The following is a 13477-nucleotide window of genomic DNA, read 5'->3' on the forward strand; positions in this document are numbered from 1 at the left end:
CCTGTCAAGGGTCTTGGTGTGTTGTCTCTGGTCAAGAACCCCGATACACACACAGTGCTAGTAAGCTATAAATTTCATGACTCTTCAGTGTTTTTCTTCATAACTTGCATAATTAAGCACTGCTGTAATCTCAGTGTCAGAGCTGTGGGGTTTGAGAGTACACAAGATTCTGGAAGTGAAAAAGCAGACAATCCTCACAGACTTAAGAATCATGTGAGGCTTATATGCCCGCATGATCTCAATCCTGCAAGTCAACTAATGAATCTTGAGCCTCAGCACTATGGACAAAGACTGACGCCCCGCCTGCTGCTACTTCATGTGCCCAGGTAAAGACAGGACCTGCAGCCAGCCTCCAATACCCACACAGCAGCCTCACAGAGGCTACTAAAGGGACAGGTTCAGAGCTCTATCCCCTTCTCCCTCTAAGTGCACACTCCACCGCGTCCTACTCCCAGTGCCTTGGGAAGGTTGAAAGCTTCAACTTTTCACTGTCTGTGAGCCCTAAAGGTGCACTGCTCCCATGCATGAAGAATGTCTGGGTCCCCCTGAAATTCCAGAACTCACTTCTTCTGTGTCCTGCACCTCCCCATATTGCCCTGCAAGATTTCTGTGCTGGCTGAACTTTAAGAAGTCACTCACTAGGCCTCATCTGGACCCCAACGTCCCCCTGCAGGTGCCTAGGGTGGGATATTCAGGGGCACATTACACGCTTGGAATAAGTGCTGCTCCGGTGCCCACAGAGGATCACAGGTGGGGTTGAGATGGTTCTGGCTCATAAATATACCTAAGATGTTATTTGTGTATGCATTCAGCCTAACACATTTCACTAGATTCAAAGACCAATGACACACTGTGTCTGACCTCCAGGTATTCACAATCCAGTGTAGTAAGAGACAAAAACAACCAAGTGAAACCAAGTTTTCATCAATACCACTGTTCTAAGTCCCATCCTTCAATTTTCTTTTGGGAAGTTATAGATGTCACAGGAATTAAAATTAGAAGCATACACAGCAGATTGTTAGAAAAAATACAATTGCTATGGATTATGAAAGAGGAGACTACTCTACTGTTACCTGTTCAATAATGGTAGAGAAAAGGCAACATCATGGGAGAAGAGAAAGCACAAGTGTAGGGAGGAAAACAGAGAGAGAGAGAGGAGGGAAAGAATACAAATCATGAAATAAACTAGCCAAAACAAACTCAAAGTAGGCTGGCATGTCAAAGACTATATAAATTAAAGTATTGATTTATGTACAATAGCACAGTGTTCAAAATGATTCCTTAACAGCACTGGCAATGGTTTACAACGTTTGCCTTTTTCTAAACACACAACTAAGACCAGCTAAGTACAGTAGAAGTCAAAGGCAGAGACACCAAACAGAGAACTACATGTACTCGACAAAGTATATCCAGATTACTATGGGACACATGCTGTTGTTTACCCTTTTAGATGTGGTTTATCTCTTGCACCAATTGGTGTAGAGGCAGCTTTGCAGGATAATTTGCATAATGTATAGGAGATCTCTTGCTCATCTTTGGAGGATAAACTACGAGGAATAGAGTGAAATGTTCTATATTTGAGGAATATTGATCCATTGACTTAGAAATCAATGTTGTTCCTCATTTGAATAACTGAGATCATGAGCATATCTTATCCCATTTCTGTATCACTGTGTTCACAACACATAGCACCAGCATCATAGTAATTACCACGATTCACTTTCACTGAGGAGGCTATCCCATCTCCCTCTCCAGGCTACTTGACTATTAACATCTTATTATCCTTGGGACTATGAACTCCCACAATCTGAGACTATTGCTTCCTCAATAACGTAATACACCTGTGTTAGTCTCCTAGCGATCCTGTAACAAATGTCCACACTGGAGGAGCTTAAAACAATGTAAGGCAATTTCTTGTTTGGAGACAGGCCCAAAATCAATATCTATCAGCAATTCTGGTTCCTTCTGGAGAGCTCTGACGGATAATCCACTGCACCATTCTCTCCATGCATGTGGGGAATGTCAGTATCACAGGAATGCCAATATGTAGATGCATCATTGCTACATCTGACTCCTTCATCCCATGGTACACTTCCCTGTGACTGTGGCTGTCCAGATTTCCCTCTCCTCATATGAAATCCTTTCATGGAAGTACCACTCACCATCTCCCTATATGACTTCATCTTAGATTTATTGTATTTGCAAATACCCTATTTCCAAATAAGATCCCATACACAGGCACTAGGGGTCTGCACATGAACAAACAGTAAGGGGGGGCACAATTCAACCCATTGAAAATAGATCTCTTGGGGCCAGCGCCGTAGCTCACTTGGTTAATCCTCCGCCTGTGGTGTCGGCATCCCATATGGGCGCCGGTTCTAGTCCTGGATGCTCCTCTTCCAGTCCAGCTCTCTGCTGTGGTCCGGGAAGGAAGTGGAAGATGGCCCAAGTACTTGGGTCTCTGCACCCGCATGGGAGACCAGGAAGAAGCACCTGGCTCCTGGCTTTGGATCGGCATAGCTCTGGCCATAGCGGCCATTTAGGGGGTGAACCAACGGAAGGAAGACCTTTCTCTCTGTCTCTCTGTCTCACTCTATCTGTCAAATAAGAAAAGGAAAATAGATCTCTAGCTTTTAGTTACTCAAATATTTTATCACAGAAAACACAGATGAGTAGGCCTTGCTCTTCAGAAAGTGAATGGCAAGAGGGATTGAAGATAGGTGTATTAATTGCACAAGGTTTGAATTCCATGCATGTATTTTCTTTATGTACTTTTATATGAACTGTAAAAAAAGACCTTGCACTTCACTGAGACAACAAAGGCAGACGTAAGAACCTCTGGTACAGTTCTCTACTTAACATTTGAGAGGGACACACAGATAGGGACAGGGAGTCTCCAGCTCATGCTTCCCACTACAACTGCCTACAGCCTAACCTGTAATCCTGAAACCCAAGCAAGTGCTCCCATGTGGGTGACATGAACCCCATTATTACATTCTAGTGTTTTCATTAGCAGGAAGGTATAGTCGGGTGCTGCATCCAGGAATACATCACTGTTGCTCAGTTGTGAGACACAGACATCTTAAACTGTGACTCTAATGCCAGCATAAACACCACCTCTGGAGATCCTTGTATTGTTACAGAAGCAGCAGAGTCCTTCAATGAGTCATCAAAAATTTTATTTCCAGCAAGCAAATAAACAATTAACCACAGCTAAACATCAATCCTAGTGAAGTATCTCACTTATTAAATTTAATAACATTGCAGTGCATTGTAGTTTCATAGTGTGCCAGGCAAACTTCTATGTGGCTTATGATGGGCAAACTCAAAAAATAGAACAGAAAAACAAATTCTAAACAACATTGCCCCTCATGAAGTTTTCATAGTCTTATAGGAAAGAGGGACACAGGTTAGTGACAGTACTCTGCTTTCACCCAGTCCACTCCTAGCTATGGAAAGCAAGGAATGCAAATTCAATTTGCTGCTGGTTTCCAATAACTCCTTTCCTACTGTAACTCAGCAGTGTTCGTTTGCTGCTAAATTGATGCTCTGCCCTACAGTGGATTCATGGTCCCATGTGAACCCAGCAGTATCTGAGCTGGTTGCACCAGAAAAGATAAACGTATACTATTTTTCATGACAACTAAATTGATATTTTCAGTGGAATCAGGCCCTTTACTGCCTTTATAAATAAACACAGACAAGGAATAAAGATGCATTATTATTATAGCACCATTTAGATTGGGGTGATAGAATATGCTCTCCATTTATAACACCCCTGACTACTTTCCACTACGTCAACATTGACTGCATCATGGTTTCTAGGCACATACCCAGCAGGGCGAATCAGAGAATCCAAGGTAAAAAAGAAACTCTTAGCTATCACCCCTTTTTTTCCACGTACATTGCTAATCCAGACCTGCAGAGAGAAAGGACGGAAATTATTAAAATCATCCCACACTGCAACCTTTTCTGCCTCTCCCCACTGTACCTCTATCCTTCAAGTCTATCCCCACCAGGATTCCCAATCTGTCTGGCACCATGTCAACACCAGGGATGCTCTGTAAACATACCTGGGACCAGAACTCACTTCCTAACAGCCAATTCAGAAACTCTGGGGAGAGCACCCTGGTCTGCAGTGTGACTCTATCATTACCACTCACTGTGTGCATTAACCATCATTCCATGGATTCCTCACTTCCTTTTCAACTTCACTACCAACATGTTACTCAGCTCTTACAAGTAAGGTCAGGTGCTACAGCACACTGCATTCTCCCTTTCACAACAATATGCTTGCACATAGTCGCGATTTCATAATTTTTTCTTACTGCTTTATAATAGTGTTCTAATATCATATGAACTACACAATATAGATTATTAATTGCATATGAGGTATACATTATTCTCTTAATTTTTGGAAGTCCTTAATTTTCTTTATCTTCATTGGTATTTACTGAAATATTATTTACATTTTAAAAATTTTATTAAAATAAAAAGAACTGATTTCATGTATTTCATGGGTACAATTCTAAGAAGGTAAGTCCTTAATTTTCAAAAGGAACATAAGCTCATTTTTAACAAAGAACATAATTTATAGATATCTCAGCACACGCATTAGAGAACAGGGAAGGAAATAATCACCAAAGGAAAGACTGAGAATAAGGAAGGTCAAGTCCACATCCTAATAAATTACCTGTTCCACATGCTTACAGTTCACAGGCTTCGCTGAGTGTGCCCTGATGTTTGAGGTGCCTGGATGCATGGAATACTCAACTTCTAACCAGTCTCCCTTATAAGGCACAAAACCTAAAAGACCATGGAGAACTTCAGTTATATCACCACTTCTCTGGAGTCATGTTCAGTCATGTTTAATTCACCAGTTTCGTCAGTGCTCTGACATTACTCAGAAGCTTGTGTTCTACACAGAGATCATTTTGCAGATGTCTGAATAAACACCTTTTAAATCTTTGAGTCACAAGCAAAGTTATCACATTCTACAGCCTGATTGTGAAGTACTGATTTAGTAAATTTCGACAGGCAAAAAAGGGAAGAACGGAACATCACAATTCAGTTCATAGCCAAATTCTGGGAGCAACTTGGCATATATTAAACAACTGGTCACGTTCCCAACTCTTCCCAGAGAGGCAAACAGAAATGTGAGATCTCAGGCCTGATACTGGCTTCCTCTATTACAAAACTTACCACTGTCACTCAGTTTGCAACCATGATCAAATTACTAATCCTCTTAGTGTCTTAGTTTCACTGTGTATAAAATGAGACATGCACTAATAGTCTTGACAACACACAGTTACTGTGACAATAAAACATTAAAAGTACAATACGAAAATAATGCCTTCCACAGGTAAACACCAAAGGAATCTTGACTGCTAGGTATTGTAGCAGTGGCATCAGGGAATATTCCCATGAAACGAATGAATAAATATCTCAGGTTATTGGTCAGGTGATGAATTCTTTCACACCTTACATTGTACACATGTAGTTTTTTTTTTTAAGATTTATTTATTTAAGAGGTAGAGTTACAGATAGAGTGAGAGCCAGAGAGAGAGGTCTTCCATGTGCTGCTTCACTTCCCAAATGGCCACAACACCCAGAGCTGGGCTGATCTGAAGCTAGGAGCCAGGAGATTTTTCCAGGTCTCCCATGTAGGTGCAGGGGCCCAAGCACTTGGGCCATCTTCTACTGCTGTCCAGGCCATAGCAGAGAGCTGGATCAGAAGTGGGACTCGAACTGGTGCCCATATGGGGTACTGGAGCTGCAAGCAGATGCTTAACCTACCACACCACAGCATGGAAACCCCTGCACATGCAATTTCAGAAGAAATTTTGCACTAAGGTAAATGTTTGTCACAGCATAGCAACAGTACCTGCAAGGCTCAGAAGGAAGTAGAAATATCAAACATCACTAATGTGTGTGTAAATTGGAACACCCAAACCAAAGTCAACAAAGTTAAATGTATGTTGATACTGTGACCCCAGGCTCATGAAATATTGTGCTCTCTCCTTCTTAATCAACATAAGTTTCTTTGGTATGGCTTTACAAAATATACATGGGCTTATACATGCACAGTTGTACACTTGTGGCTATAAGCAAGTTAAGATTCAATTATTTCCAGATCCGGTTCAAGTTAACATATCTAAAGCTCAGTTCCCCCTTTTCTTCTCATTCACCACACTTGGCTCTACTCACTCTTCCACATATCATACACACAGAGCTGCATCCTTACCAAGGCTCAAAACAAATACACTGCAATTACATATTTTCTCTTTCATTTAACAAGAAACCTCCAATTCATCAGCCAACACTGGTTTGTAACCTCCATTGCTCCATCATTTCTGGTCAGGATTTTTATTTTTATTTTATTTTTATTTTTTTGACAGGCAGAGTGGATAGTGAGAGAGAGAGAGAGACAGAGAGAAAGGTCTTCCTTTTGCCGTTGGTTCACCCTCCAATGGCCGCTACGGACAGGATTTTTATTTTTAAAGATTTGTTTATTTATTTATTTAAAAGGCAGAAATGAGAGAAGGAGAGAGGGAGGGAGGGTGAGGGAGAGGAAGGGGAAGGAGGGAGGGAGGGGGAAGAGAGAGAGAGAGAGAGAGAATGAGAATCTCCCATAAGCTGACTCACTCTCCAAATGGCCACAACGCCAGGGCTGCCAGGCTGAAGCTAGGAGTCAGGAGTTTCTTCAGGGTCTCCCACATGGGTGCAGGGACCTAAGGATTTGGGCCATTTTCCACTGCTTTCCCAAGTGCATTAGTAGGAAGCTGGGTCAGAAGTGGAGCAACCAGGACTTGATCTGGTGCCCATATGGCATGCCAGCACTGCAGGTAGAGGCTTAATCTTCTATGCCACAGTGCTGGCCCCCTGGTCAAGATTTTACAGTGTACTGCTGACAACTTCCTTGAGCCCACCCTTGTCCCCCATAGTATCTTCTTAACCAAGTAGACATAGTGAAAACTCTGAAAAAAAAAAAAAAAAACAAAACTCAGTCATTAACCCTAGTTTGACATCCAAGAGGCTGGGTTCCTGGGCTGAGCTAATCTCCCCTTCTTTATCTCAGATTCATGACAGCTGCATCATTCTGACCAAACACCAACAAAATAAAGTGTTAAGTAGAGTCCAATGCTTAAAATATATCTGCCAATTACAAGAATTCAAAAATAAGTACCCCAAATACACACAACGTAAGTTGCAGCACTCTCTCTAAACTTTTCTTTTGAAATATCTGTATGGCTTAAAAATATTTTCCTTCTTTACCTCTGTGGGTTTTTTTTATTAATTAGTAACTAAAAACTTGAATGTTTGAAAGACATATCTAGGTATTTACTAACTGCTTTCACACGCAGCAAATGATTACAAGAGCTATTATAAATACTACCTAATTAAACTCGTATATTATTTTCACTTCCAAATATCCCCCTCAACTCTTCAGAAGCCATTGACTAAAGCCATGTATGCTCTATAAGTTTTTCTAATGCTAAGATCATATTAAAAATTACATTTTTTAAAAGTGGAATCATACCTTCAGAAACAATGTCTAGGGAGAAGTTAATTTTTTCATTCAGATAGACAACACGCTTCTTTACCACCCTAACACAATCGATCAAAATTCCAGTTTCCAGTTCTGATGGTCCAGCGCCACAAATATTACCAGAGATATCCACTACCTGTAAGACAGACATTTTCTTCCAACATGGCAAAAAGTTGAAAATGGAATCTGATATGATTCAAAGACTGACATTCAAGAATTATATTACAAATTATAAATGTTACACAGCAAAAATTGATCATAGTTGTGAAATGATGAGTTGAAAATAATGCTTGAGCTTTGTGTTGTTTAAATACTTGAATCAAAGTTAGTTTCACGGACAAAGTTAAGATTCTCATCACATGAGGTTCAGTGATAAATCGTATACTGTTCTTATGTTCTAGAAATTTGACATCAAATAAGAGGAAACAGAAAAATACCTACTTCTAGTATGTTGCGAGAAAATTAAAAAAAATACTTGCTTTTGCAAATTCTCAACACAAAGTAAACTTCAGAATCAGAGAAAACTGTGGCAGCAAATGAAAAAAAGAGTTTGGGGTTCGTTAGTGAAATAAGAGAGTGTCCCTGTTCAATGACAGTAGGGACAGGAGCCCAGAAGAGGAGAAATGCACACAAGCTAGGGGAATAGGCAGGTAAAACATGTCATTTAAGATACAGAAGCAGAGAACAGAACCAGGAAATAAGTGTTGGAAAAATCGCTTGAAATAGGAAGCAGAGAAAAAAAAAAAAAAAGGGAAGTCAAATTATGGTGTATTCAATCTCTGATACAGAGGTATACAAAACGTTTTTCTTATTGGAAGCTCAATAATTTGTACTTAAAATTTCTTAACTACACAAATAATACATGATAATTGTGGAAGAAGTACAAAAACAAGGAAATTCCTCATAATCTTTAAGTCCATTAACTAAGCACAAGTATTGATTCCCCTTCAGTATTTTATGCACAAATATTTACCATACAATTACCATTGTTAACTGTAGCATATAAGAACTAGAAAACCAGATGAAGAATATTCAATTTAAAATAAATAAGTCTCAAGAAATATTATAAAAGAAAATCCTATAGCTTTGGGGTTGAGGCTCCAACTATGACTCTATATCCCCTGTGAGGGTCACGTTTGAGTGGATGGAATAATCGAAGACAGCAGGGTGTAAGTGCACTGGAATAAGAGACTCTCCAAACTGAACCTTACTTGGAAGGATTTCAGCTCCTCAGGTAGTTCACTCTCTCCCTCATTGGCCAAGCCTCCCTGCCCACTTATCAGCGAGTCGCTGTCTGTCGGATCAGAACTGTAGCAGAGCGACTCATCCATCATGCTGTAATCACCGGAGTCACTTTCCATGAGAATCTGCTGATTTTCCAAACTGCTGTCATCTATGAGACAGGTCAACAAGATCATATCACTTATGTTCTGCTGCAAAGACACAGTACAAAAAAGTCCTTCCCTGACCATTTCGTTCTCTAGACCCTTTATGTGTCAAAAGATGAATACAGCAATAGCTGCCTAATAGGGCTACCCAGTAATTTGCATATGTACGTCACTTTTCAGCTCCGTGAGTGCCATCCAGAAGACAGCTGTCATCACCACAGATGCACATGAATTCTTTAACGGTTCTGTTATTACTATAATGTACCTTACGATCTTTATGACATGGCAAGGAACTGCACCTCAAGCCTCCTTCTCACCTCTCCAGACAGAGCACTGACATACATCTGGAGATTTATCACTGACTCCAAACTGCACCACGTTATTTTGCTGTTGCGTATAAGCACAGCTGAGAAATAACCTTTTGGCATTTGATTTCTGCAATCAGCCAGCCAAAGCAGTCTGCCGATCCCCTATGGTACCCGATATATCACTCCTGCATCTGGCTGCAAAAACTCGGCAGTCGGAGACACAAAATGAAATTCACGCACAACTGGGGGAGTTTCTCTGCTGGACACATAAAAGAAATCACCTGCAGGAAGCACGCGGGAAGGCAGGGGCTCTGCACCCGAGGACCTTGCGTGTTCGTCTCTGTTCACATTGGAAGAACATAGAATGGTGGCTTGTATGCTGTCCGGCATACTTTTCTAGCTATGGTGCATTTGGGACACCGCAGGCTCACCCAGACACATATGGGATTAGAAGCACACACACGCAGGCACACACCTAAGATGGGCTCTGAACACCGTCAGCGGCTCCAGCACCCAGGATGCCGACCAGTATTGAGAGATACGAATCAGGGAAGTTCCTTGCAGGGCCCAATCGAACACTCAGAGAGGTACCTTGAAGGTAAATTGGCTGTCGCTCGGCAGTTTCATGGCTCTTGCCGCGGAAGAACGTCATCACCCGTCTGAGCAGCCTGAGCATGATCTTGTTCACAACCGTACAAAGCTTACGAACACGAGGCCTCCTCTCTCGTTCAGGTCACAGCGGCCCTCGGGGACCCACTAAATGCTCCTTTTCTTAGCCTCTGAGGTCGAGACCCAGGCACCAAACTTCAACGTCTAAAATGGCGCCCGTCACACTTCAAAGATCACGTGACCACGCCGGCAGTTCTTGTGTGCTGCTCTCGGAGGCTGCTGTCACCACGAGACTTTGTGAAACCCATCACCTGACCCAAGACAGCCAATGGGGTTGCCGCACAAATGCCAGTGGGCTCTGGAGCCAATAGGAGTCAGGGACAAGAAAGGTTGTGACTAAGCCCATCCAGAGTGGTGGTTCCTTTTTGAAAACATCGGGGACATTGGTTGGGGGCAGTGTGTGTTCCTGTCGGGGAAGGTTGCTGACCTTCCGGCGCATTTCCTGTTTGGACCGGATCTATGTCTTAGGAGTGTGTCCCCTCCCACCCCTTCCACCCCCCCCCCCCCCGCCTCCGCAGCCGCCATATTGAGAACAAAAAGTCTAGCACTTCCCCTTGTATTCTTGTTGCTCACCATAATAACCATTCTCTGTGTGGGTGGTCACTGAGAGCTGTGAAGGGTAGATTCTGAGGTCTTGTGTGCATGTGATGTTATAGGAATGTTAAATATTGTCTTTTATCTATTTACTTATTTATTACCCATAAAACTTTTATTTAAGGTATACAAACTTCACACATTTCATATATACAAATTTAGGAACACAGTGATTTTTCCCACCCTACCCTCCCTCCCACCAGCACTCTCACCTTTTTTACTCCTCCCTCTCCTAATCCCATTCTTATTTTTTACTAAGATATATTTTCAATTAACTCTATACTAAGTAGAGAGTTCAACAAATAGTATGAAAAAAAAACTGTTCCTTAACAGTTGAGACAAGGGCTTTTCAAAGTCATTGCATCTCAAAGTATCAATGTCAGTTCTATAGGTTATCTTTTAGGTGCTCTATTAATTACCAGAGATCAGGGAGACATATGGCATTTGTCCTTTGGGGTCTGCCTTATTTCACTAAGTATAATATTTTCCGGTTGCATCCATTTTGTTGCAAACAGCTTTTATCCTAGTGCTCTCTTCTTGGAAGCAATCAATAATGTAATGTAGAATAGCTTCATAACTACTGCCATCATTTATTCATCATTACCACATGATTCGAACAAATGACTCTGCTAAGCATGTTGATATTTCATCAGCAGAGTTTTTGTTCAGTACTGACCTTGAGGCAGACACCAGCTTTGGTGTTTGGGCCAAAACAATGTTGGCCATAGGAAGCTAACTTATACTAGAAGAGGAATTGGTAGATGATAAATCTAATAAGAAATAAATACAGGTGCCGGCGCTGTGGCATAGCGGTTAAAGCCCCAGCCAGCAGCGTCCACATCCCATATGGGCTCCAGCTCAAGTCTCAGCTGCTCCAGTCCTGATCCAGCTCTCTGCTGTGGCCTGGGAAAGCAGTAGAAGATGGCCCAAGTCCTTGGACCCCTGCGCCCACATGGGAGACCCGGAGGAAGCTCCTGGCTCCTGATCATCACAGCTCTGGCCATTGTGGCCATTTGAGGAGTGAACCAACCAATGGATAGAAGAGCGCTCTCTCTCTCTCTCTCTCTCTCTCTCTCTCTCTTTCTCTGTAACTCTGGCTCTCAAAGAAATAAATATGTTTTTTTTTAAAGTGAAATAAATACATGCCATAGGGGAGTTAAAGTACTCACCCCAAACCTGCACAGTCCAGGGCCCATGAAGGAGCTGAGTGACTCTGGGTCTGAAGTGTGGGTCCCATCACCAGCAGCACCTTTGGGCTGTAGTTCCCTGTGCCCTTCAAAGCAATGTGCTCAAGAAGGAACTAACAGAAACAGGTCCGCCTGAGTCCATGCTTCCTGTGCCTGGGCAGCAGGGGCTCAGTGGGCTCCTGACACCTCAGGGCTGGGTGTCTTCAGGTCTAGCAGGGTGATGGAGAAATACGGGTGCTGAAAGGCAGCAGGTCACTGTCTTCCCCAAGGTGTGGGGGGAAGCCTTTTATCTGGGTCCGATTAGCTCCATGGGAGCCGAGTAAGGTTTACAGATGCAGGCCTTGGAGCCTGAGTGTCCCACTGTTAGTACATGGGTCCTTGAGCGCACATACTGCTTGTATAAAACAAAGCCCAAGAGAAACCCTATCGTGTTATGTGTTACTGGTTCCTTTTATGCATTTCTCCATAATTTGCACAATTAAACACTGTAACAATCTCACTGTCAGTGCTGTGTGTTTTTCTGGGGGTGCAGGTGATTCTCTAACTGACTTTGAAAAGCAGATAGTATCCACGGACATAACAAGTAGCTGAAGTTTACACACCAGGTTGATTTCAAACCTGCGATTCAACTAAGGAGCCTTAAGCCTGGCTCACATTGGTGGAGAGTGACACCTGGCCTGGCACACCTTCACATGCCTCGAGTAAGTACTGGGCCTGCAGCCAACATCAGCCACTCACACACTGGCCACACAAAGGTAACTGCAGGGCACTAGTTCAGAGCTCTCTCTCACTCTCACCCTAAGGAGAGGACACCCCCATCTTGCTCCCTCTGCCTGTGTAGATTGAAGGCAGCTGCTTTCCACTGTCCCTGAGCAGTGAAAGAAGCACTGAATGCTGCCCCAACAAGGAAATTTCAGGACTCAATTGCTCAGTGTCCTGTTCCTCCCAGACTTTTCAGCAGGGTTGCTTTGTTGGCTGTCCTGTAAGGAGTGGCTTTACCAGGCAGCACCTGGACCCCAGGTCCTCCTTCAAAAGCCCAATGTGGGGCAGCGGTTGCACTTGACATGCTTGGAGAAAATGCAGCTTCTGGCACCCATGGGGAGGCACAGGTGCGGCTGAGATGGCTCTGGTTGGTAAATGTATGTTAAATATTATTTGTGTCTGCATCAAGCCTAATGCACTCATTTCACTATATTCAAAGACCAAAGATACTATGTTTCTGGCCTCCAGGTATTCACAATCCAGTGGAGGTAAGAGATAAAAACAACCAATAGGAACCAGGGTCTGATCAATGCCATCCTTCTAAATCAAACCCCAGAATTCGCTTTTGGGAAATCGTGGGAGTCACAAGAGTTAATATTGGGAGAATATTGAACAGAATCTTGGAAGAAATAAGATTTGACCTGGATTGCGAAATAGAGGAGATATATTGCTCACTAAATAAAGGTGGAGGAAGGGAGACATCTTGGGAAGAGAGAAAGCACAAGTCTAAAGAGAAGAACAGAAAGGGAAGTCAGAGGGAATCCAGAACTTGAGATAAACATGAAACAATAAACTCAAACTGAGACAGGCATTGTGGCATAGCAGGTAAAGCCACTGCCTATGATGCCAACATCCCATGTATGTGCCTGTTTGTGTCACAGCTGCTTCACTTCCAATCCAGCTCCTTGAGAATGGCCTGGGAAAAGCAGCGGAAGATAGTCTGAATGTTACTGGTGAATGGCAGGGTTCTTGTCTTTGTGCAAGAAAGAATTCAGGCGTGAGACAGAGTAGTGGAAAGTA

This window comes from Lepus europaeus, chromosome X (assembly GCF_033115175.1).
Source record: "Lepus europaeus isolate LE1 chromosome X, mLepTim1.pri, whole genome shotgun sequence".
Classification (NCBI taxonomy): Eukaryota; Metazoa; Chordata; class Mammalia; order Lagomorpha; family Leporidae; genus Lepus; species Lepus europaeus.